This window comes from Strix uralensis, chromosome 4, assembly GCF_047716275.1.
Source record: "Strix uralensis isolate ZFMK-TIS-50842 chromosome 4, bStrUra1, whole genome shotgun sequence".
Classification (NCBI taxonomy): Eukaryota; Metazoa; Chordata; class Aves; order Strigiformes; family Strigidae; genus Strix; species Strix uralensis.
In genome coordinates, this window is record NC_133975.1 from 47,235,525 (window position 1) to 47,262,099 (window position 26,575).

At 39.0% G+C, this 26,575-nt stretch overlaps 1 long non-coding RNA gene across 2 annotated transcripts; it reads right to left on the reverse strand.

Moving 5' to 3' along the window:
• Positions 1-7,929: 7,929 nt before the first annotated feature.
• Positions 7,930-22,127, reverse strand: LOC141942136 (uncharacterized). Of its 2 annotated transcripts, XR_012628539.1 has the most exons (5): positions 21,863-22,127; positions 21,222-21,312; positions 18,755-20,817; positions 12,465-12,533; positions 7,930-8,345 (listed from the first exon to the last, which is right to left on the reverse strand). It is a non-coding gene; the product is annotated as an uncharacterized LOC141942136 (long non-coding RNA). The 2 variants fall into 2 exon arrangements; XR_012628538.1 differs by lacking the exons at positions 7,930-8,345; positions 12,465-12,533 and having other exon boundaries at positions 18,294-20,817.
• Positions 22,128-26,575: the final 4,448 nt, after the last annotated feature.

Here is a 26,575-nt window from a genome sequence, read left to right on the forward strand (position 1 = left end):
CGCTTGCATCCAATGTTGACGAGCTGCTACTGCCGAGGCAGAAGCATGAGCAGAGGCCCATATAAATGAGGAACAGGTATCCACTGAGACATGTAAGTAGCGAAGACGCCCAGGAGGCGGAAATACAGTGATATCAGTTTGCCAAACTTCCCGTGGCTGTAAGCCATGAGGATTCGCACCACCGTCCTGTAGCGGTGTGAGAGTGGCACAGTCTGGACAAGTAGCCACTATTGCCCGTGCTTGGGTCTTAGGGATGTTAAATTGCTTGCATAATGCAGTTGCAGACTGGTGAAAAAAGGCATGAGATTTATAGGCTTCTTGAACAATGTTATCCATGTCTGCTAAAGCGGCAACCAACTGATCAGCTCGAGCGTTGCCTTCTACAAGACCTCCAGAGAGCCTAGTATGGCTCTTTATATGCATGATAAAAACCCGATGCGTATGATGATTAACAGTATTTCATAAGTCAACAAAAGCCTGAAAAAGGGTGGGATTGTTTACATGTCCTAACAAGGCCCTTTTGATACGTTGCACTACACCTGCCACATATAAAGAATCAGTCACACTGTTTAAAACTTGAATGTTCCAGTGGTTAAACACAGCAATCACTGCTTTAAGCTCCAAAATCTGTACAGATGTATCACAAACAAAGTGTTCTGATTGCTATATTCCATTCTCCTTCCAAACAAATCCTGCCATTTTGGTCTTGCTGCTGTCATCTGTAAATACTGTTAAAGCCTGTAAATGTTGTCGACTAATGACAGGAACATCATTCATTGTTAAAGCAGTTTTAAATAGTGGATGCTCTGGATAATGGTTGTCAATTTGATAGGATTTGTTCATCGCAGCCAGCGAGAAGGACATAGATGATTCACACATAGCCTGAATTAGGTCCAGTGCATACGGCACAACTACTTGATCCGGTTCCTTTCCAGCAATAGATATTGCTCGCTGAACACCTTTTCAAATAATACTTGCTATCGCATCCACACATGATGTTATTGTTTTATGTCCCCTGGCCGATAAAAATAACCATTCAATAATTCTGAGTGGATTAGACTGTTGTTCACACCATTGTCCTAAAAAAGCTGATACTTCTGATTCTGTATTATATACAAACAATTGTAATGCTTGAACAGGGTCAATACAAGCTGCAGAATTAACACTCAATTTCAGGGAAATATTATCCAGGGCATGTTTAGCTGACGCTGTTAGAGACCTAGGTTCTTGAGGATTACAATTTCCTTGCAACAACTTAAATAAAGGCTGTAAATCTGTGTTAGTAATGCCACAAATACTGCGGATCCACTGAATATCTCCCACCAATTTCTGTAGATCATTTAATGTTTCCACTTTCTGTACTATTGATAGCTTCTGTGGCCTAACAGTAGATTCAGTTAAAGTCATCCCTAGGTATTTCCATGGCTCAGTCCGTTGTACCTTTTCAGGGGCCACAACGAGTCCCATTATATTTAGAGCTTCTATCAGTTCTTGAATTAATTCTTCAGAGATGGGTGTTTTTTGGCAAAGCAACAAATCATCCATATAGTGATACAAAATACAGTCGATATGATGTTCTCAAAAGGGTCATAGAGCTAAATCCACATACCATTGACATATTGTGGGAGAATTTTTCATGCCCTGTGGTAACACTACCCAATGATATCTCTCAGAAGGTTTTGCTCTATTTGTAGAAGGGACAGAGAAGGCAAATTTTTCATAATCCTCCGGATGTAAAGGTATTGTAAAAAAACAATCTTTCAAATCAATAACCACAATGTCCCAGCCCTGAAGGAGCATGGATGGATTGGGTAATCCTGGATGAAGTGCTCCCATGTCCTGCAGAACTGCATTAACTGCTCGCAGATCTTGTAACAGTCTCTATTTTCCAGACTTCTTTTTGATGGTAAATACAGGTGTATTCCACGGACTGGTAGAAGGGACAAGGTGTCCAGCATTCAATTGTTCTTGCACGTGATCCCTTAAATGGGCGAGCTTCTCAGTTGGTAGCGGCCATTGCTCCACCTATACAGGAGTATCAGTTAACCAGCTCAGTTTTAAAACAGGACGGGGGTCGCTCGCTACAATGGCCGCCCCTAAAAAGGTGTTTGTAATACACATCCCCACTGAGACAAGACATCTCACCCTAATAACCAGAGTGTCGTATGCAGTACATATGGTTTCACTTGTGCTCTGAGACTTTCTTTGTCATCTATAATGGTAACAAAATGTGCACTTTGCTGTGTAGGGGATGCTCCTCCAATTCCTACAACCATGTTGGATGCCATAATCAAAGGCCAAGAAGATGGCCATGCAGCATATGGTATAATGGTGACATCAGCTCCAGTGTCAAGCATGACCTGTTCAGAGCAGATCTTAACTCCATCATTCCCAAGTATTGTGACTATTCTCATAGGCTTATTGTTGGTGATCAATTGTGAAAAGGCAACAGTCACTGGTCCAGTAGACCCAAATCCTTGATTGCCTCTTTCATGATCTTGACTCTTAATAACATGTGCTCAAAATGGAATTAATTGAGCAATACGGTCACCTTTATGCAATGTGGCTGGAGGGTTTAGAATTCTCACCATTATCCCAATTTGTCCAGTATAATCAGAATCAATTAATCCAGGAATAATCATAATTCCTTGCTTTGATGCCGAGGATTGTCCTATCAATAATGCACTAAGTCCACGTCCTAATGGTCCTGTAACTGCGGGAGAAAGTACATGCACTGAATCACCTACTATTGTGATGTCAACTCCCATGGTCAAATCAAGGCCTGCACTTCCTTGGGTGGCTGCTGAGAGCTCGTCAAGGCAGCCACCACTTGGGTGAATTTGAGTGTCTTCGCACCCCCTGGAAAGGTGGTCTGCGAGGAGTTTCCCAGCAAGGGGCTCCCGTTTTTCTTGAATTTTGATCGACACTCGCTGGCCTTATGCCCAAATTTATCGCATCGGTTACAGGTACCGGCAAATGGCACTGTTATGGTAGCTTTCTTTGCCTGAGGACATTGTCGCTTAAAATGATCAGGTTTACCACAAGAAAAACATCCTTCCTTTTTCCTAGCATTTTTAAGTCTGGGATTTCCTTTTACTTGACTTGTAACAGGTCTTAAAGCTGCAGCAAGGGCTCTTGCATGGATAGTAGCCTTTTCTTGCTCCCCCAATAATGGTGGCAATCGTGAACATGCCTCAACCATCTGTGTCAGGCTAGCACCTCGTGGGAGACTGGCAATCACTTCTTGGCATCTTAGATTTGCATTTTGATATGCCAGGTCTTTCCCCAGTGCTGTTTTAGCATCAGGTGTAAGATTAGGTGCAGTGTCCAGTGCCTCTTTCAATCGATCAATAAATTGCATATATGGCTCATCTGGCTTTTGCTTCACTTGATGATAAGGCAGTCTCGGTTTTCCAATTTGAGGCAGCTCTTGAAGCGCCTCTGAGGCCAGTGCCTGAGAGTGTTGTGTTATACGAGGGTGCAAGGCTGCCTGTGCTGCTCCATTACAATACTGTCCTGTCCCCATAAGTTGATCAAGTGTAGCAAATCTTAAGGGATCATGTCCATTCAACTGATGGAGGTTGTTTACCATTGCAATCTCACATTTTTCCTGCCATCTATTTTTAAACATCATAAAAGCAGTAGGGGGAAGAATAATCTCCAAAAGTGCTCTGATATCAGTCGGCACTAAATCTTGGTTGCGAAAAAAAGATTGTATCATGGTCATAACTTGTTTATTATCATACCCAAAGTCCATGACTGTTCTTTGTAACTGATTCACAGTCTTCCAGTCAAATGGAGGCCACACTCGCAGGTTCCCTTGCACGGCAACTGGCATTGCAATGACACTAGGTGGCAGCATCTGCCCTTCTATAACTGCATGTTCAATCACCCCCTTCCATCTCTGCCCGACAGTATAATTAGGGTCCTGCGGGGGGGCTGGATCAGGCACGGGAGGACTGGATGCCGAAGAAGCGGCCTTGTTTTCATGTCCTTTTCTTTCGTCTTTACCCTGCAGCCATCCAGCAACCCATTTTAATGGAGTCATTGAACTAACTTCTCCTCCTCCCTTCTCTAACTCTTTATATTTTGCGTACGCTCTCCATTCCTTTGATGTAAGCCCATTTCCAAATTTACTTCTCAGATAATTATCTGCCTCTTCTGGAGTCATCTCTTCATCCTCTAACAACTGCATTACCCAAGCTCTGGCTCTTTTTTCCTTCTCTCTCAATTTCTCCTCAGTAATCTCTTGTGGGGGTCTCTCAGAATTATTTTGCCCACCGGGCGCACCCCTAGCTTCTGGCCCACAAATGCTCTCTTCAACCACTTTAAAACCATCCCTTATGGCTTGATGAGCCTTTTTATATGCCTCACGAATAGCCTGTTTGGCTGACCCACGATCTAGCTGTAGCATTTCATCCAAAAGGTCAGACATTGCTTTCTCTTGTTCTTTTAACAGACTAGTAAGATGTTCAGAATGAGTTTTAGGATAGACTGCTCGAGACGACTCATCATCCACATCCATAGGGAGCGGCACTTTAACTGGGTCTATGGAATTCAACAAAGTATCAGGAGGGGATGAACCAGGCAAATGTGGGGCAGAGGGCATTGTTGGCGGCACCCAGGGTTCGATCTCAATCCTAGGACCTGCCCAAAATTCCCTTTCTGACATGGGACACACCACTTTAGAGGACGCAGGCACACCATCAAATAACAAGTTCTTTTCCTCCTTCTCTTTCTCCTTCTTGTCACTCTCCTTCCACTCAGTGGCAGCAATCGCGCTAGCAGCAGCAGCAGCAACACAAGCCCAACCTTTCATTGCTTCCACTATCAATCGAACACTTCGATAAGTAGGTGCTAATTTTCTTGCTTCTTTGTTCCCTGCTTGAATCGATTCCCACAAATCGGTCCCAATAGATTTCCAAACTTCTTCATCATACAATTGATCAGTATTAGTGATTAATGTTCTACGTCTACACCAGAGAAGCAGCGTGGCTAAATCCCCTTCCTTGAGAGCCACCTATGTCTCCTCTGCGAGCTGCATCAAACTTCGAACTGCAGCCTTTTCTGTCATTGATGCAGCGAGCCCCAGGCTGTCAGTATCTAAGCCCTTACTTTCCCGGCTTAGCGCAGATCCGCTCCTGCCTCTCTCGGGCAGCCTGGCTTACCTCCAGTAACGCCGGCTGACACCCCCGCCTTCCTCCGGCTTCTGTTCAGATGATTCTATCAGAATCAGCGACAATTCTATCACGCCGTAAATCATGTCGATAGTAAATCACATCGGCTCCAAATGGACAGTTCACCTGATCACGTCAGTAGCAGATCACGTCGTTAGCAGATCACGTCGGGGTCACCAAAATGCCAGGGTCCTTCTCCATGCAGGAACAGGAACGACACAGCACCAATATGATGATCAGATCATCCGTTTATTTCCCAATCCTGGTTACATTTATGTTCTACTAAGTTCCGTACACGCACTCATCTATCTTCTAATAGGCTACAGGTTATCTGCACACGCTGTTCATGCGCCTCTACAAGCATTTGCGTTGGTTAATTGCAATTAGCACGTAAAGCCCAAAACTTGCCAAAAACTCCCTTATCTCATACCCTGTTTTGCTCAGACTTGTGTGCTTTTGCTGACCACAGGTGTTTCTCACTTATCTGCTATCTTGTGTGTTTTTGCCAGCCTTATTTTGCTGGCCTTGTCTTCGTCCTTGCATTCTTCTGCCTGCACTAACTTCCCTCCAGCACGGCCCAGACTCCTACAGAGGTCAAAAAATTAAAACTGATATTGTATAAAACCAAGGCCTGGAAAAATGATTTAAAAAGAGAGGAGGGAAATATGCAGTGGTAGAATAGAAGTTCATCTTTGAGATATATTGCTAACATAAAGAGGGCAAGCTTTTACCTTGCATAATAAAAATCTGAAAATAACTGTTGAAAATAAACCTGTAATAATTCTGAGTTGTGAATTTCCCTCATACTCTTGAAATGTAACCCCAAGATGTTGTCTGAGATGCATCTTAGAGATTCTTGCTTTCTGTATTCCTTGACCCAATTAAATTAAAATGTTCATGAAGTATTTATTTCTTCAATTTAATTTCAAATAACTTTTGAATAATCAAAGGAAAGAGATGATGTTAACATATAAAAGAATAAAAGGTTAATAATGGGGATTTACTGAGAGCAGGTCACTTATTTCCCTAGTGAACCACAACAAAACAATTATGGCACTGTGGTAACCACAGAGAAACATTAAAACTGATCATCAGGAAACACAGGGCCCACTGAGGCTTGACCTTTTATACGTGGATGCTCTGAGAAGTATTCACAGCCGCCCATTCCCAGGCCAGTGTCCCTTTCAGTCCCCATCCACAGAAATACTGTTGTTCTAATTAAATAGTGTAAGAACTGCAAAGACAGGCTTCTAACATGTTTCTTTTGCATTTTTCTACCTTTTTTTCCCCCCCTTGCTCAGATTGCTTCAGTGAGTGAACATAAAATGATTAGGAGACCCCTAATCTCACATGCTGGAAATGTCTAGCAGCCCTAGGTGGTACAAGGGCTGGCCAGGGCTAATCTGGGTCTTCAAGCACTTGCATCTAGAATTCTGTATATGATTTCCCTCACACTTGGCTTCTTTCTCTCATTTTGAAAACCTCTGAAATATTTAAGTGGACCTACAGTACAAGCAAAGTGTATTGATTATTTTATCCTTGTCAAACACTCATGCATGTGTGCACTGCTGTATTGCATTTTGCCAAAACTGAGCAATCCTGTTAGCTTTTCTAAATTCTCTTGTTTGATAACTGACTGGCAGTTGTCCTTCCTCATCTACCCTTTTCAGTTCTTCTCCCTCTTTTTTATTCTTTATAACATTGTTCCTCTCTGTAGCCTGATATCTTTTGCTTCCTTTTCATCCCTAATTTTGTTATTTGAGGAACTTGACATCTCTTTGTTGGCCCTAGTTATGCTTTCTCCCTCCGTCTACCCTTACACTTTCATCCATGATGTTTATTCTTTCTATTCTTACTTCCTCTCTTACTCTCAAGTCTAGTCTTTCCCACTTCTAACTACTGTCCCTCCTTCTCCTCACCATCCTTTCTTTTCTGTTTGGTGTCCTTCTTTCTCCTGCTTCTCACAAATTGTTCCATCTCTCTCTCTTCAGGATTTAGGCTATACTTAAATCTCAACTATAGTTAATGATAGTTCATGATAGTTGAGACTTAAGTACAGCCTAAACCCAGACCATATTCTTAAAATGAAGACACATCACAGAGACTATCTAAATTAATATTTTAAATATATTGCTATAAAATTTAGCAAGGCTAAAATCCCAGAAACTTGGGTTGAGTTGGGGAATTTAATGTTATTCAGAAAGATAACTCTAGTGTATAGGAATGTATAAGCAAATGGGTTGTATAAGCCAAAGTCAGCATTTTTGCAGGTATCCCTATCACAAAGAATTCATGTCAGTTTTGCGCTTAGAAAAAGTGTATCTTGGTGAACACAGAAGCCTGGAGAGTCAGCCTAAAATGTTACAGATAAGGGTAATATTTTCCTTGTTTGAAATGTGTGTGAAAGGAAAATATTAATAAAGTGCAAGTTTTTAAGGGATAGACAAGTGTTCCAACACGATTTCTCACCCCACTTTGGGAATTTGTCTCATGAGACCTGCCTTATGAAACAAATCTATTCTGCATTCACGACAGCTTCATATTCTCAGTTTCCTGGTGACTGTAGCAGAAAGCTAGAAGCTCCTTACTGCAAGGATTTAGGATAAGCTTGGTTGGATCTAGAGGGTTAAAAAGACAAGGTAACAAAATGAAATCGCATGATGAATTTAGTTTACAAGAGGAGAGGCAGGAGAATAGTTTGAGAAGAATGTAGGATTTCTGATTACAAGATAGGGACCAGAAATGAGAATGGTCAAGTTGCCAAAATATTTTTATTTTAATTTGAGAATAAAAAATTATCTATAAACATGCAGCTTTTCATTACATCTGGCAAAATGCAGCAATAGTTTGCTAATGTCATTTCCCATTTCTGAATTTAACATAAACATACTTTTTTTTTTTTTAAACTACTGTTTTTAACAACTGAAGATATTTATTTATTACAAATAAAATGGTCCTCTGTTACACAGATATTTGGTTATAGTCCTCTTTCTGAGAAGCTGATGTTTGTAAATTGTTGGAGTATAAATTCAAGTTACATCACCAATTCGTTTAGGATCTTCTTGTCAGTCCTTTGGTATGTTTAGCACTTTATGTCCATATTAAAGGTCTCTGTGAGGCATCTCTTTTTTGGTTTTGTTCCTCTTCCCCTGTATGGTCCCAGTGTACCTGTTACTTAACATGATAGAAGCATAGTTTCTGGTAATGTTCTGCTTTTCCATAGTGCCTTATCTTACAGAAATAAATGAGGAATCTGTTAATGAATAGACTGGCATATTTGACATAGAGAATTTACACAAAGTTTTCTCTGAAAATCTACAATCTCTGTCTGTAGACTCAAGCACTACGTTTTTGCACAAATGTAGGGAAGTCTTTAATATCTCTCACAAGCTTATCTTCCCAGTATGCTACAATTCCTAGTGCAACGATTAAATAAACTCCTTTCCCATGTCACAAAAAAAGCAAAATTAAAGATGATGTTCTTTAGTCTAGTACATAGCACAAATGGTTTGATTAAACTGCCAATTCAGAAGCATTTGAAGCTAAGTCATATACATTTCCTAACTAAAAATTAGTTATAACAATGGTGGGGGATATATTTTTCTTGCGTTGATGTTTGAAATGGTAGACTGTGTCTAATTAATCTCTTGAAAATAGTCATGTACAGTGTGTCTACATAGTGGAAGAAAAGAATCCAAGGACAGGAATTTAGGAATTACCATGCCAATTTGGGCTCAATTCCACATCATTCTAGTATGAGATTCTTTGTGGAAGGATGCGACAAAAAGAGAAAATGAGGAATTACTTTGAAAGGATTCAGTATTGCTTCCTAAACAGAAAATTCTAAGCTGTTTAGAGATAACAACTTTTAGGACAGAGGACATTCACACAGTGAAATAAGAATTGCAGGCACAGGCTTGAAATACTCAAGTTAGTAACTTTCTTGAGAAAGAAACTCCTCCAGAAAGGGCCTTTTCTCCATTGCTGGCACCTGATTGATACACCACAGGTCCCACTTACAAACCCTCTTCTCCAGAGGTAGAAGAGTTTACAGCACATCACACTGTTCCGTGTACCTCCTGCTGCAGTGTTATAAATAACATTGGCTGCAAATCATTTTGTGCGACACAATATGGAATTTAAGCAGATAGGAATCAGACTTTTAGATATACACTTAAAATTCTAGGCTTGAAAGTTTTTTCACATTAGTTTTGTAAGGAACTTGTTTTCATTTATTATGCAGGAGCAGCTGCCCTATTATTTCATTAGAAATGTTTTCAGAGACCTGAAAAAACCCCCACATTTCTGCAACTCTGATTTACGAGCTTCTTAATACAACTTCAGCTTAGCATCTGACTTAATTTTATCAGAATACCTCATAACAAAAAACTAAATTCTAAGAAATCCCATCTCTTAACAAGGGAGTTTTCTAAAACTCTGAAAACCAGTTGAGCAATCCTACTGTATTTATAATGCAAACACAATAAGAGCAGTAAAATGAACACTGTTGAACAGATGATTCTTTTTTTTACTGGAATAAAATTTTACTCTAACATTTGTCATATCAGTTTAGGAACTCTATTATTTTTCCTAGTGATCCAAGGTACATCCAGATACACTATTTCTGAAACAGATGCAACCATGTTTTGACAGAGAAACATATAACGGGCTAGGAGAAAAAGAAGATGGTTCATTACTTACCTAGTATAATTAAGATGTACTTATTTTGCCAGTTATCTTCCTGATAATATTAACTCAGCCAAGGTTTGTGGGGGTTTGGTTTTTGGTTTGTGGGGGTTTTTGTTTGTTTTGGTTTTGGTTTTGTTTTAATTTAATTGCATAAGTATGTGAGCATTTCAAGTTATTATTCATGGATTCAAATAAGTGCCTCAAAACCTCAACTCCCTGTGCTTGTATTGAAGTTATCCTTAAGCTTCAAGTTTCAAATTATAATTATCTCACCAGTTGTGCTTGCTGCAAGTCTCACTTTAACAACACAGAGCCTTCCCAGAAGTAACTGTGATTTTGTAGCTAGCAATGAATAACTCTGTAGATCAACAAATGAATATTGTTTAGATGTTAATATCTCTGAGCATAATGTGTAACAGAATCCCAGTTAGTAAACTGAATTCAATCCACCACAAACAGGAGGGCTGGAACTGCATGGTTTAAACTGAAAGAGACTTCAGAATTTTGCTTGCTTGATAGAGAACTCACATACTCATGTAATCACATCATATATAATAATGCTGATTTACTGACTGAATAGAGAAGAAATTCTGTTAGAGTTCAAACCAGTTATTCTTTTTATAAGGAATAACATTATTACCTTTGCTTTTCTGATGATACCATGTTTTGTACATATAAACTTATTCCAATGGTGACGTATGGTATATTTAAGGCAGAATACATATTTTTGTCAGCAAAATGCAGTAAGATTTCTTGTCTAGGAACTGAATTGATAACATACATAGTATCAAGACAAAGAAACCTTATTACTGTAATGATAATTCAAAATTTAAGAGGCCAGCAAAGGTAAGTTGGTAGTTTCTAATTCAGGTGACAATTCCTTCCTGAAAATTATTAAAATGAGTTTGATTGCTTGCCAGACAAACAACACCTGATGTGGTACATCTCCTCAATTTCTGCTTTTTACTGGTGATCTTTTCTGTGCCTCCAGCCCCTGCCTGTGGCTCATCAGGCTCCCAACATGTAACACCATCACTTCTGTCTAATGCACTGGGATATGGAAACTTCAAATCAGGTGGCTTCATAGGCATGGGAACATGCTGTGCCAGTTTTTCCTACATATTTCTCAGGAAAATCAGAGACTTCAGCCTTTTTGAAGTTCAGTGTCCTGGCTGGCAGCAGCAAAGATGACTAGCTATATCTGTTAAAGTAGGAAGAATTTTAGTGTTCATTCAAAGGCAGGTTTCTCACCTTCTCTTTGTAAACTGTGATTAAGTCTGTCAATAAAAAGATAAGAGAAAGAGGGCTCCCTCACCACACACACTCAGAAATTCCTCTATAGAAAGGAATAAAAGATTTAAGCTACAAATTACAACTTCCATTTCAGATATGTGTCTGTCCCTTCATCTTTTGCTCTGACTGCAGGGGCAGTGAACATCTGACAAGTCTGCAAACTCTCCTTGCACTCCTGGTTGCTTTTTTAGCTTGAGGAATCTGGTTGTGGCTTTTTGTTCTGCATATACCGCACTGTAAAATCTAAATGTTATTTTTTCTTTCTAGATACACAGTATGACATATAACAAACTAGAGTAGTGCATTTTTTTTGAGAAAGCTTTAATTATGAATTAACTTTGCTGGGCAAAATATCGTCATTTGTTCTTAACTATAGGGGCCAGAGTCTACAAAAATTCTGACCACTCTTTGTCAAAAAAAAAAAAAACGGGGGAAAAAAAATCAGTGCTAAAACCTGTACCAAATACTACACAAAAATAATATTGGACATGAAGCGTACTGAGCTTCTGATTTCCAACACCTGTTTTTTTTCTGTTTAGCCATTTCTGCTTGTTTGATGTTCTTCAGGTTGTTGGTTGCATTTCAAAGTTTGTACATAAGTAATGTTTTATCTCCAGTACATTAGAAAAAAATACATACATTGACTGTAGATTTTGCTGGTAGATACTCACTGGAGGCTGAAAGAAAGAATCAACCTGAAAATTCACTTTTAATTACTATCTTAGAAATTCCTGGAATACATTTCTGAAATTGCAGTTCAGAGAGAATGACTCATTGTGACATATGCTATGGTAGAACGCTTAAAGCTTGTGCAGCTGGAAGACCTTAGAGTATATTCATCAAAGGACTATGCAGTGATGATGCCAGTGAATTAATTTTTAAACTCAAAGGCAATAATAATATCTAGCTATATAAATAGCTTTGGCAAACTAAGTCTTCTATACAATTTAAGCCACAGGAATTAAACACTGTTTTATGTCATGTTAGAAAATAAGTGACATGCCAGGAATTTCTTCTTTGTGTTGGGTTGAAGTAATACTTTCCCCTGACATTCTGCCTTAATGAAAAAGCTGTACAAAGTATTTCAGAATTATTCATCCCTTCAAAATAAACATTTTTAAAGTAAAAAATTGCATAAAGGCAGTAAAACACTTGGCTTTCTGGGTCACTTCTGTCTTGCTAGCCCACAGGTGAGGTGTCTGGTCTGGAATTTTGAAGGTAGGTCAGGGTACACAAGTTGAAGCAGCACAACAGCTCTGAATTATACTGAATCAGACCAGATGTTACCACTCATGTTTTACTTACCTGGTTATGAATTTTCACAACAGACAGAAAGCATTCCACATCACTTTTCTATACAGAATCTGACCAGACCTGCAATGAATGGATGCAAAAGTTACCTTGCACAGCTTTGCTGATGAACTGGTAAACTCACCAGTTCATAAATTAACATCTGATTCTCCCAGCTTTAAATCTAGTCACAATCTGAAAAGAATTACAAATAAAATCATCAAGAAAACAGCTATTGACCATTGTTTTTTTGGAAGACTGGTCTTACTTTTAGCTAATCACCAAAGGCTGAAGATATACAAGGATCCTGTGAGTCAAAACCAATGTTTTACATCTTTCATGAAAACAATGATTTTGCTGCTGACTTTGGTGAGTACAGGATCTTGGCGGCGAGTCTGTGGTTGCAGTATAGATCCTATGATAAAGGTATAGCTGGATGAAGTCTGAAGTCATTAGTTACAACTTGGGTTACTGAGTTTTAAGACTGATTACTTATCACTGATTACTTAAGACTCAGATTACTGACTTAGATTGCTGAGTCTTAAATCATTACTTAAAGCAAACAGCTTCTTCCAATTTGAATATAGCATATTTTATTTTTTTCTGGCAGAGACTGAACTATGGAAAAGAACTTACAGTGTTTAAAAAAAAGCTTTTTATTTTGGTAACTCTGTACATATCAATGAACTGTGATGCCACCATTTCAGTATAATAAAAATAGAAATTAAAAAAGTTATAGAAAATAATTTTACTTTGTTTCTCAAATCCTGTTTAATATTAATCTTAAGGATTTAAAGCAGTAATAATAATTACTTTGTAAATATCTAACATTGTAAGTTGTAAAAGATAAGCTGAAGAAGGGGATGCCATCACTGTGCAACAATGGAGACTGGGACTAGGCAGAGGCCAGGTAGCCACTCACTATCTGTTGACATTTGCCCTGGGTGTGCAGAAAATGCCTCTGTCACTCCCTTCACTGCTTATCTATCACCAAGAGCTGTGACCTAGACACATGTCAAGAGCCTAGGTAACTCCAGAACTAGCCTTGTACTATTAACAAGTTGGGAACTATCATCCATATTAAGCTATACCATAACAACTTGTGACCAAAAGCTAGGTTCAACAGTTCCCTAAAAATCATGGTACTAAAAGCCTTTGCTGAACAACCAGTTTCCTTTTCCCTGTTGTTATGATATATTATGTCAACCAGCCCCCCTTATGTATAATTTACACATATGACAATGCAAGTAGGTGAGCTGAAGAAACTTATCATAAGGCTACATGCGCTGTGACTATGCATTAATGTAGGATATAAGGCAGGGGACAAAAGTCATTCTTTGGAATTCCCCTCAGCCAGCCTGAGACCCCATGCCGTTTACTGATCATTGGACAGTAGTACTTTCTTTCTTTAACCTGTCCTCTTTCTCTCTTCCCCCCCCCCCCCCTTGCCTTCTTAATTTTTATATCATTATGTATGTTTGATATGTATTGAGTGTTATTAAATTGCTAAAGGACATTGGATAAAGAAAAAGACTATTAAAAATTTGTTTTTGATTTCCTCCATCTGACTTGCCTGACTATTATTGGTCAGTGAAGCGTGATGCTCTAAGGGAGGAGGGAATTATTGTCTTCCTGCTTGCATTTGCTCGGGAACGGGGCATGACAAACATTATTCATCTTTCAGGTAGATTTACACTACATTAGAGTTCTGTTGTGAGTTCTATTGACCTCAGAGGAGTTGTAACAGGTTACTTTAGAAGGGTGGTAGGTGGTAAATTTACAAAGATCATATTAGATCATGAATCAGACTAAAATGTGCACAAAGAGCATGCTTTAATTTATTTTTCTTTTATATTGCAGATGATGTCTTATTTACTTTTTATGGGTAGTTTTGGCCACAACAACAAAATCACTGAATATTCCTCAGTGTGGCCTTGTTATCATGTTTAAGAACATGATGCACAGCCATCAGCAGAAAGAGGATTCTTTTAAAAGTATATTCAACATCAGTAAATTGGTTTCCCTTCTTTTTGTTTGGAATTTTACCACTTTTACCATTATTTGCTAATGCTTTTGAATAAAAGTGTAATAAGTTGGTTATGCTGTTTTGTGTGCATCCAATTCCCTACTGCTAACACTGAATTCAATCAGTACCATGTGAACCATTTGTAATTGATATGCACCAATTCCAGGTGAAAAGTTTTCAGTTGTGGTAGTATCACCCTTGCTGTCATGAAGCACTAAAGATAGGTCCAGGTTTTATACTTGAAGAGAGTTGACTTTTGAGGCAGTTGTTCAGATTTAGTGTTTTGATTTTATTAATTACATGGAAGAGGGATCAGCTAAGAAATTTGATTCTAAAACCAGAAGATGGACTTGTCCCCGATTTGCAAAAAGGCAGAAGTTTGAAGCCATCTATGCAGTTTTATACATCTTTTTCAAGTCTTATAGCACAGCTATTCTGTATCACAGAGGACAATTCAAGCATTCCTCTAAGAAGAAATAAGTGAGACATATTCTGTAATTCCCTTTGTAATAATAATTAGATTCCAAGCAAATAATATTAGGGATAATGATCTCTACTCCTGTATCATAAAGGCACAAATATTTGCACATTTTGCAATAAAACAATTTTTAATGTGAGAAACATCTGAAAAGTACAGAACAATAAACAACTTGTTAATTTTGAATGTTTATACAAGGAAGTCTTCTATGGTACTCTAAAAATCGAACTTCATGTACTGTGTAAATGAGAAAATAAGGTATTGCCTCAAGTAAAATAAAAACCTAAGGGAGTATCACCTAAAATGAAAGATCTCTTTGAAGTCTTTGAAAGATGGTGAGGGAAAGAAATTTCTGAAACACAGCCCTATGCCACTTAATTTTATATTCCTTCCATTAATTGATTTAAACCATGAGAGTAGAGGAAAGCCATAGATTCTCAAAGACTGCATTCCCAGTTGCCTTGGCCTCTGAACCTGCAACAGTTTAAATTTCCCCAGGAAATTACTTCTCCCTGAATTGTTTGAGAAGGCGTATTTTACACACTTCCCCCTTTGTCAGGACTTGCATTATGAGACTTCAGCTTTAAAATGCTGTTTCTTCAACAGATGATTTTGCAATGCTTTCTTATTACATCTTTAGCTAGAAGCTTAATGAACAACACTGTACTTTACAAGCCCTATTTACACCAAAGTTAAATAAAACTCCCATGTTTTTCCAGTGCATTTTTTGTTGTCCTAACTCTCCTACATTTTCTTAAATGATCTTAAACCAAATTCCACCCCTAGAAGCAAAACCAAACAAACAGATTAGCTCATGATATAACTGAAGTTAGGGTGAAGATGAATGGAGGTGAAAATCAGAAATACAGATGTTTAAAGCAGCCTCTTGATAAGAATGTAGTTTTTCTTCTGGAAATTGCTCATGCTTCATTTATGACAATCTCCTGAAGTGAATATTTTTCACTGTAAGAGCACTTGTAATTTACACATACTTGAAAATTCATGTTTTGCATGGAACTAAATAATTTGAAAGTTATTGAATTGGAAAATCCTTCAGAGGAAAACATCTGGGAATCTACAACTTGAAAAAGTTTAGAAGCAAGCGTCAACTGCTTAACATATACTCGAGATGATGTTTTTCAATGAGAAAGGCTTAGTCGTTGGACACCCTTCTACTGATGACATCTTGATTTTTAGCTCATATTTTACCCAGGAATGCATTTTCCCTCAATCATTTGCTCTTCAAAGGATGTTTGTAAGTCAGTTAAAGGAAACAGAATATTTAGATTGACAGGCAATTTATATCTGAAATTTCAGCCTTCTTACCACATGTTTACTGGCTTAGCATGAGAACTATCATTTAAATGCTATAACTATTGAAGTTGTCAATTGCTTAAGATAATAGTGAGATTTGGACAATAGCATTTTCCAAAATGCAGTCCTGGTTCCTTCCTCATAGTTATGCTCCTATTATCTACCTCAGTTTGCTTAGAAATAAAGCAACAGCGTACTATGGGACTGCATATATTCAAATCCCATTTTAACTCCCAGTGAGTGAGAGTGTAAGCCTGTATACAGGATGCAAGACTTCAACTTGCACCAGATTTGCTAAAAAGTCAGGTACAGTGTAACAAAGCTAGCTGTTACGTCAACAAAAAAATAAATTAATCTTATATTGTTCCCACTTTAATAATTGATATTACTCTTGTGAGTAGAATAAATATTTCACCATTAACACTTCTGTGATCAGTTCTCTGTGCATACAGACATGCCTCTTCATTACTACAAGATGCTCAAGCTCCTGATAGCCTCATGTAATCCTCTACTTTCAAATTATAAATACTGCCCATGTACATGTATGTGAATTCAAATGCTGTTCAACAAGAAAATTCTACTATTTACTTTTAGAGATAACAGTGTGACAACTGAGGACCAACTGGCCCCTGACTGATTCTCTTGTTCCAGTGCTGGGACAGGGGGAAAGGGAATGCCAGAGGCTCGTACAGCAGCTCTGGCAGAAGATGGGTGTACTTGACAAGCAATGGTATTTCATGGAGAATGCTTAAAGCAAATCTGCTGAGAGGATATGACAGATAATGTCAACAACATGACTTGCATTTTATGACCCATTCCGAAACTTGATGATTTGATAGATTTGTATTCCAATATTGATAGTATTGTCACCTACCTTTTTCTTTTCCATTCAGTAAACCAAAAAGATTGAACATGAGTTAATACTACTTGCAATACCAAGGTTTACTGATGCCTTCTGAATACTGTCCATATATTAACTTCTTCTACAACAAAAATGCTTTTCCCCCCTCTTTTTAGCCAACTTTGGAGGAAAACAATAACCTTTGCAAAGAAAAACCGAGTACTTCTGTGTTTTCAATTAACAGCCAGCAGAGTTATAGATTTTAATGTAAAGCATCTTCAGCACATATTTGCCTCAGAAAAAAACCTGCTGCAATCACAGATTCTTTCTTTAGTATTTGAGTACTTCTTTTTAAAAACAAAATTTCTAAAAGCACAATTAACCACAGGATTCTCTGCTTCTGTTGTTTCTTACTGTCAAGCACTTATCTGAGCAGGAAAATTCAAGTAGAATTGACCTGGCTGCCAATATTTATCGGTTGCTCCTCAGAAGATGTAGACAAGAGTCAAGAGATAAATAGTTTTTTCCTTTTGAAGTGTTGATTATAAAATAGGTGTAGTAACCAGTATTTGTAACTATACTGTCTTCTCTCTCCATGATCATTTCTTGTTATTTCTTTGGATTTAAGGATCAAGAAAATCTATTACAGTAAGGAAAAAAAAAAATCAATATTAAAGATTATTTTACTTCAGGTTTTCCATAGCACACTGAGTACAAGAAAGAAAACAAAACAGCTGGAAACTAGAAAACTTACTTTGAGATATTAAATCACAAAACGTTACTGATTAATACCAGGAATTTAATACCCAAATGCAAAAGAAAATTTAAGTTTTAGTCTGAAAGAGCTTTTAGTTAGTTCACCATTGTTTTTCTTTGAATAGACAGTAGATACATAACCAGACTATTATATTGCTATTTATATAGTGATGACATAGTAAAATTTTGTCGGGTTTGTGTGTGGTGGGGGTTTTGGTAGTGGGGAAGGGGGCTATAGTGGTGGCCTCTGTGAGAACCTCCAAGTTGGACCCGCCTCTGGCCAAGGCCAAGCCAATGAGTGATGGTGGCTGTGCCTCTGTCATAAGGTATTGTGGTGGTTTAGGCCTTGCCGGGGTCTGAGACCACGTTGTCACTGCCCCTCCCCCACCCTCTGACTGGACGGGGCAGAGTAAAATACAAACCCCGGGCTGAGATAAGGAGAGGTTTAATACAACAGTGCAACAGCAACAAACTGAACAACAACAAGAACAGTAACAATAGCAATAACAGTAATAACAATAAACAGAACAAAAATGTACTGATACAGCAGTGAGGAGAGTGACCACACACCACACACGTTCACAGATTCTTCCGTGCTTGGGTGCCCCGGAGGTGACGTCAGCATGGTATTGAATAACCTGGCTAGAGCTTCCCCCTACTGCTGGGGAAACTTAACCCTATCCTAGCTGAACCAGGACACGTATTTAAGAAGGGAAACCTGGGAGGAGGAGAAGTGGTGAGGGAAATACCTATGCACACCCAGGTCAGTTGAGGGGAGGAAGGAAGCGGGGAAGGTGAGCTGGAGCAGAGACTCGCCTACGGCCCGAGGTGAGAGGGCAGGCTGTCCCCCTGCAGCCCATGGAGGGTACAACAGTGGAGCAGACGCCCACCTGTAGCCCATGGAGGACCCCACACCGGAGCAGGTGGCTGTGCCCAAAGAAGGCTGGGACTCTGAAGGAAGCCTGCACTGGAGCAGTCTGTTGCTGGGAGGACTGCAGCCTGCAGGACGGACCCACGCTGGAGCAGTTCATGAAGAGCTGCAACCTGTGGGAAGGACTCATGTCAGAGAAGTTAATGGAGGACTGTCTCTAGTGAGAGGGACCCCATGCTGGAGCAAGGGAAGAGTGTGAGGAGTCCTCCCCCTGAGGAGGAAGGAGCAGCAGAAACAATGGGTGACGAACTGACCGCAGCCCCCATTCCCTGCCTCCCTGCACTGCTGAGGAGAAGGAGGTAGAGAAAATTGGGAGCAAAGATGAGCCCAGGAAGAAGGGAAGGGTGGGGGGAAGGTGTTTTTAAGATGTGGTTGTGAGAACACTGTCCTACTGATTGGTACATTAGTGGTGGTGGTGGAGTTCAAATTAAATTGGTGTTCTTTCTTCCCCAATTGAGTCTGTCTTTTGCCCGTGACCATAATTGGTGAATCATCCTTCCTTGTCCTTGTCTCCATCCTAGAGTGTTTTATTTTCTCCTCCTCCTCCCTGTGTGGGAAGGAGCGAGCGAGCGGCTGTGCGGTGCTCTGTTGCCTCCTGGGCTTACCACAACAAAAATAAAATCTACTTTTCTAAGATTTTCAATCTCCTAAAAAGTACTATTTTATTTGGCATCAATTACTGAATAGATAAAAATGAAAAGTGGCTTTTAAGGGGGTATTTTATCATCAGAAGTTCTGTCAGTCTCCCAGCCCTCTGAAAATCACGATGATTTCAAAGCAGAAACCCTTGTTTAAAAAGAAGTTTTAATCAAACAGAAATATTATTCTGGAACTGATCTGAATTATTTCATCTTAAATCATAGAATGGTTTAGGTTGGAAGGGACCTTAAATATCATCTAGTTCCACCCCCCCGCCACACCTTCCACTAGACCAGGTTGCTCAAAGCCCTGTCCAACCTGGCCTTGAACGCTTCCAGGGAGGGGGCATCCACAGCTTCTCTGTTCCAGTGTCTCAACACCCTCAGAGTAAAGAACTTCCTCTTTATATCCAATATAAATCTACGCCCTTTCCATTTAAAACTGTTACCCCTCATCCTATCGCTACACTCCCTGATAGAGGCCCTCCCCATCTTTCCTGTAGGCCCCCTTTAAGTACTGGAAGGCCACTATAAGGTCTCCCCAGAGCCTTCTCTTTTCCAGACTCAACAACCCCAACTCTCTCAGCCTGTCCTCACAGGGGAGGTGCTCCAGCCCCCTGATCATCTTTGTGGCCCTCCTCTGACCCACTCGAGCAGGTCCATGTTCTTATGTTGGGGGCCCCAGAGCTGGACACAGCACTGCAGGTGGGGTCTCAGGAGAGTGGAGTAGAAGGGGAGAATCACCTCCCTCGACCTGCTGGCCACACTTCTTTTGATGCAGCCCAGGATACTGTTGGCTTTCTGGGCTGTGAGTGCACATTGCTGGCTCATAGTCAGTTTTCCATCCAGTAACACCTCCAAGTCCTTCTCCACAGGGCTGCTCTCAATCCACTCATCACCCAGCCTGTATTTGTGCTTGGGATTGCCCTGACCCATGTGCAGGACCTTGCACTTGGCCTTGTTGAACTTCATGAGGTTTGCACAGGCCCACCTCTCAAGCCTGTCCAGGTCCCTCTGGATGGCATCCCTTCCTTCCAGCGTGTCGACTGCACCACACAGCTTGGTGTCGTCAGCAAACTTGCTGAGGGTGCACTCAATCTCACTGTCCATGTCACCAGTGAAGATGTTAAACAGCGCTGGTCCCAACGTTGACCCCTGAGGAACGCCACTTGTCACTGCTCTCCACTTGGACATTGTGCTGTTAACTGCAACTATCTGGGTAGAACCATCCATCCAATTCCTTATCCACCGAGTGGTTTACTCTTCAAATCCAAGTCTTACCAATTTAGAGATGAGGATGTTGTGCAGGACTGCATCAAATGCTTTCCACAAGTCCAGGTAGACGACATCACTCGCTCTTTCCTTATCTACCAATGCTGTAACCCTGTTATAGAGGGCCACCAAATGTAACAGAACAGCACTGTTATATGTAAAAAACCAAAACCAAAACTACTTAAAAATGAAGCTGTGCTGTTTCAGTTCATAAAACAGATATGCCTGGCAAGTTAAACCATGGCGAGCGTATACTTTGGTTTGGTGCATGCAGAAGATGATAAAATTGAATACAGGGCAATCAAAGAAAAGTTTGATCATTATGAATCTAACTTATATCACACCTTTTCAGTGAGATGGCTTCTGAACTTGCTTGTCCAAATTATGCCCAAATATGCTTGCACCATATTTTGAAGTGTATTTATGGAAATTTTTATCAGAATTCCCACTTGCAAAATAGATTTAGGAACTGAGAGGGAGGAAAGAGCTAATTTTTAAAGGTATTTAAGCACTTACGCATCTCTCTGAAGATTCTTCTAAGATTTTCTGAAGTAGCAAAGCATCTTAGACCCTTCTGTTGATTTCAGCACCTACTGTCTTCTCACACCTATAAACAGGAATTTAATTGTTTAAATCCTTTTGAATACCTTGGATGGACCTACATCTGCAATTCATAAAATTCTGTCCCAAATACAGATGGAATGAAATCTGCTTTTTAGGTCTTTTTAAGATCATTACCAAATATGAAACTCCTTAGAAATTCAAATATCATACCTGTTGTGAGTCTCTCAGTTTATACTACCAACACCTTCATTATAGTTAATTAACAATGTATAACACTAATTACACTCATCAGACAAAATTAGTTTGCAGGTGTACCTCTTTTCTAAAGAAAAGAGTGCGAACAGTGTTGTCTTCCATGTGTTAGGTTTCATCTGCTTCTGTTTCTTAGCTAACCAATAGCGGCAATAGCAATCATTTCTCTATTTGTTTCAAATAAGTTCTGTCTAAAAAATGAGGAGGTTTGGGGTTTTTTTTCCTTTCCCTTTTTCTTTCTTTTTTTTTTTTTTTCCTCCTTATATTTCTTAGCAGAAAATCAGTCAAAATCTTCGGATACCCTCTCAGTTCTGTCCAGGCAGTATGGATAAAAATCTTACCAAGTCCACAGTGTGGGCTGAATACTCCTAGATTCCAAGGCTCATCAACGGCAGTTAACTTTTCTTGATAGCAACGGGCTTTTCTTTTCCCCATGAAGGCTTGTCAAGAAGATTTACTTAAAACACATTATGTTATATTGCTCAGTCTTCATACTCTCAGAGCTATTCCTGTGTGTTCTGCTACTTGACTGTTTTGCACAGCTGAAAACAATCTAACCCCATTTTTGTGGCAATTTAAGGAAATGAGAGATCCCTTTCTGGCCTCCTTGAGTCTAACTCATTTATATCATAGGATGAGAATCTACAGACCCAGCTCTCTAGATTAACATTTTATTCTGCGTTTTGTCTATAGTCATTGCAATTATCTTAACAGGTCTGAATCAACATTAGCATCTGCAGGATTCTTCTCTGTTACAGACACAACAGAGTTAACTAATGGACATTTCACCTTCATTGGGCAAAATGTTATTATTCAGAGCAGAAATTTTTGGAAGAAAACATAGTATCAAGTAACAGCAAGGGTCTCTATGCATTGCCCCTCAGGCACTCACCCAACTTCACCTGAGAACCCCTGTAAAAAGAATATTTCAGATCCTTATGCAATGCTGCTTTATTTTTGGCAATGGTGCCATGTGAGCTCTTGGACAGAGTGTGACTTGAATGTGACCACTTTATACAGTTGCACACCCTTAGTTTACCAGTGACAAACCTTCCAAAAGCTGATTATCAGTGTTGACACAGAAAAGAGACTGTACATGAACATCAATGCTTAGCCACATTTTCTTCAGGAAAAACATCCATGAAGCAGGAATACCAGTCAGCAGAGATAGTCCTACATACCTAAAATACAAAGCTACAATAATATGAGAATATCCTACTCATCCACAGGCTCTGTTATGCCTTGCTGTAATAATAATATTTGAATTTTCTGTGCTACAGTAACATTGTTTCTCCTATCACCATGACATTTTCCAAGTTGTAGCAGTATTTTGCAGTAAGTTAAATGTAAAAGCTTTATCTCAATATATTTTTTTTGACATATAATGTAAACTATCTATATTTGCACTGACATTTAGGCAGTTTAGCAGCTTAGGCACATTTCGGTAGGACATGGATTTCCTCCCTACTTCTTCCTTCCATTTGATTCTTTACTGCAAAGAGATATTCTGTTACAAAAAATAAAATCTGAAAATGACACATAAGTTTTTAAATCTGGGAATTTCTTTATAGACCAGAATAGCATTTATTCATACACACACAAACCCACACAATATCAGGTGGTTTTAATTCTGGTTTATCATGGATCCTTTAATAATGATATCCATAGATTGTTTCTCTCTTGTTAAACAGTGATCTGTACAGAAGTGAGGATAAGGGTATGGTTACAGGAATAGGCAGATCACCCACCCCTTCTGTCCTGCACCTGCCCAGGTTTACAGACTGGGTAGAATATTTTACTGAAGATTCTGGAAAACAAGATAACCCCTTCATACTGGCATCAATATGGTATACACACACATATGTGCTCTTTCCAGGAACTGACTGTGGGTCTGGACTTACATATTTAAAAATCTGACAAACAGCTTCAGCAGGACACAGAAGTACAGAATTTATATAAAAATAGTAGAGCCTGAATTAAAAGATAAGGCAGAACGTGTCCATTTGACAACCTTTAACATTCCTCATGCACAGCCTCTCTATTTTTAAAAAAGCAGGAGTTTAAAACATAGCACCAGCAGTAGAAGGATTTTCTCCCCTGTAACTACCTTTTTTTCTGATAATGTTGGGAGAGCTACATGAAATACTGCCTTATCAATAAACTGATAATATATGGATCAGTTCAATACTATTTGTTAAGAACTGTACTTAATTTAAATGGAGAGATTATTTTCCTGATAAAGTGAGTAGAGCATTTAATTCCCTTATGAAACTGACAGAAATATTACTAAACTATGAATTAATATTTTCAGTTGCATACAAGAACATGTTTTCTAAATGAATTAAATTTGCTTCTAATAGCCATTCAAGTAGTCATAAGAGGACTAAAACACTATTTTTCTTTCCTGCTTTGTCCTTTCTGTAATGGGTTCAAACTTTATTAGCCAGCCCTAGTGCCTACAGATTTCTAAATGAAGACTCCAAAGCACAATGGAAATCTGTGCTGAGTCTTGTTTTTCGAGAACAGACACAAGGAGAAATAATGGAATCATTACTTGAGTAACTAGGAAAATAAGTTATGCTGATGACATACCACAATGGTTGAGGAGAAATAATGAAAGCATTCTCAGACAGCAGAAGAGTATAAAGACTCTGCTCATTTCAGCATCCTGCACTTCAATGTGTAAGGCTGGAAGTGACAGATTCTGAGTTGTTATCTGGGCCAAGTTATGCTAAAACATGACACAGTCCCTAAATTAGAAGCCTAATCAGTTCAATATGCCACATTCAAACTGATTTGCCAAAAGTCCCCTCAACTCAGGTAATCAGAAACTTTCTGTAACTTCATTGCTTTTTAATTTTATTACTACAGCTCACCGAAAAGACGATCATCTTCCTCTTGGTTTGATCTGTCATCCGACTTCTTGAATTCCCGCCTGTCTCCCGTATCTTAATTAAAAGTTCATTGTCCTTCTACTGGAAGTCCTACATAAATGTTCTGCTTATATTTATCATCATGTTATTTCTAGTAGCTTGTTTCTTCTGCTTTTCTCAATCATCTCTTTAATGTTTTCTGGTTTATTGCATTCTGGAGTTTTGCCTTTTGACTTATACTCTTTTTTGTGTTTGCCATCACAACTAACACAAACCATGGTCACAAATTTGGACAAAAGTTGCAGAAAAAATACAATTACCCCTAATCAAAAGTCCTCCCCACCTGTACTAAGAGATCACATGTGGATTCCATGGAGAAATTTCTTTGCTGTGCAGTAAGAAGCAGGGCAGTAGCCACAGCAGATGCAATATAAACAAACAGTGTAACCTTTAATAGGCACGCTACAGTTTGAATTATACACACCCATTAGAAACAGCCTCTGGTTGTGTGAGGTTCTGTGTTAGAATTAATATTTCAGAGCTTTTAGTAAATTTAATAATTTAGTAAATTTAGTAATTTAATTTTCTTGATCAATGTAAACAGATTTTAAATGATAAAGTTTAAGTTCTAGTTTAAAGAACAGCATGGCTTGATATCACCTAAACCGTAAGATTGTGCATGCATGAATACCTGTACATAGTTCAGCTTATCCTCCTTTTTGTGAAATTCACTATTGCTTCATTGAATGGATTGTTGCTCACTAAGTTAATAAAGGGTATGTTACAGGCACTAAACTATAAAAAGTGTAATCAGTGGAGAAAAAGGCAAGCATTTTACTTCAGTGTCTGCAAAGTTAGAAGAGTGCAAGAAGAAAGTTTTGTGATGGCTAGCTTCTCAAAAGCCAAGGAAATACAATGTATGCTGGTAGACACACAAGTTACAAGTGCTTAATTTATTTGTTAAGAATATCTTTCATATATTACAAAGATCACGTAATATGAAATGCTGCCAAACTTTAAAAATATTCAAATGAGTACATTTTTTAATCACACACAGCTTTAGAAATAGCAGCTTTTGTATGGATTTATGAACTAAGTTTCAACTACTTCACTTAAAAATGCTAGACACAAACATTTGAAGCAGAAGTTGAATATGAGGTTATGCATGCTCCCTGCAAGTACATCTGGAAGACTCACAACAAGCCAAGAGTCTAAACTATTTCCTTTGAACTTGATGAGCACAGTATGCTTCAAGGAACACAAGTCATGAAATGGTTTTATACAAGTTCCAACCTTTCAATTGCGCACAAAATCAACTGGAAAATGAACTGCAGAGTCAAGGCAACGCTTGATGTGAAATATTACTATCCAGTTAAGTATCAGATCAACCCTTCTCCTAAGCCAGGTCTGTGAAGAGCCTGTGACTTTTGCATTCCTGGGGCTCTTCCTCAACTAGGATCAAAGCTCAGATGTGTAAATACAGGTGGGGAGCAGCTATCATTCTGCAGTTCCTGAACAAGTGCTCCTCTACCCAGCCTCCATTCATAAACAATAAAAAGGAAAAAATGACTCATCAGTTAGAGGCTATAAGTTTTTTCTCTGGTCCACGAACAGGAACAATAAACAATGTCCTTTGAGGCTTACCTATGGGATCAGTGAGAGTGGCTCAGAGTGTTGCAACACAGTTATTTCCCTCATTGCAGCAAACCACAGGGCCCAGAAATGCTACTGCCGCCAGTTCTCTCAATTTCATCAACTAGTGAGGTGAAAACCCTCTCCCCTCCTCACCCCTTCCCTGCTTTGGCCTTGGGAACTGTGTGGTTTGTCTCCCGGTTCTACAGGAAATGGTTTTAGAAGATCAATAGCATTAAAAATTCTAGGACATGGGAAATAAATAACATATCTCTAAGTGCAATTTACTTCATTACTAGTGTATCGGTTCCTATATAAATACCAAAACCAAAGATCATTAGGAGTTACTTACACAACCTGAAGATGCACGGTGGTGTCAGACTGCCTGAATCACTGATACTAGCAGGACTAATGCAGGTCCCGTTTCCTTTCAGTCTTATTTCCTCTCTCAGGTTAGGCTCAAACAGGCCATCTGGTACAATAAGAGGCACAAGAACTGTTCAGTGTTTACTTTAAAGAGAAAATATATTTTAGATTTTTAAAAAAATA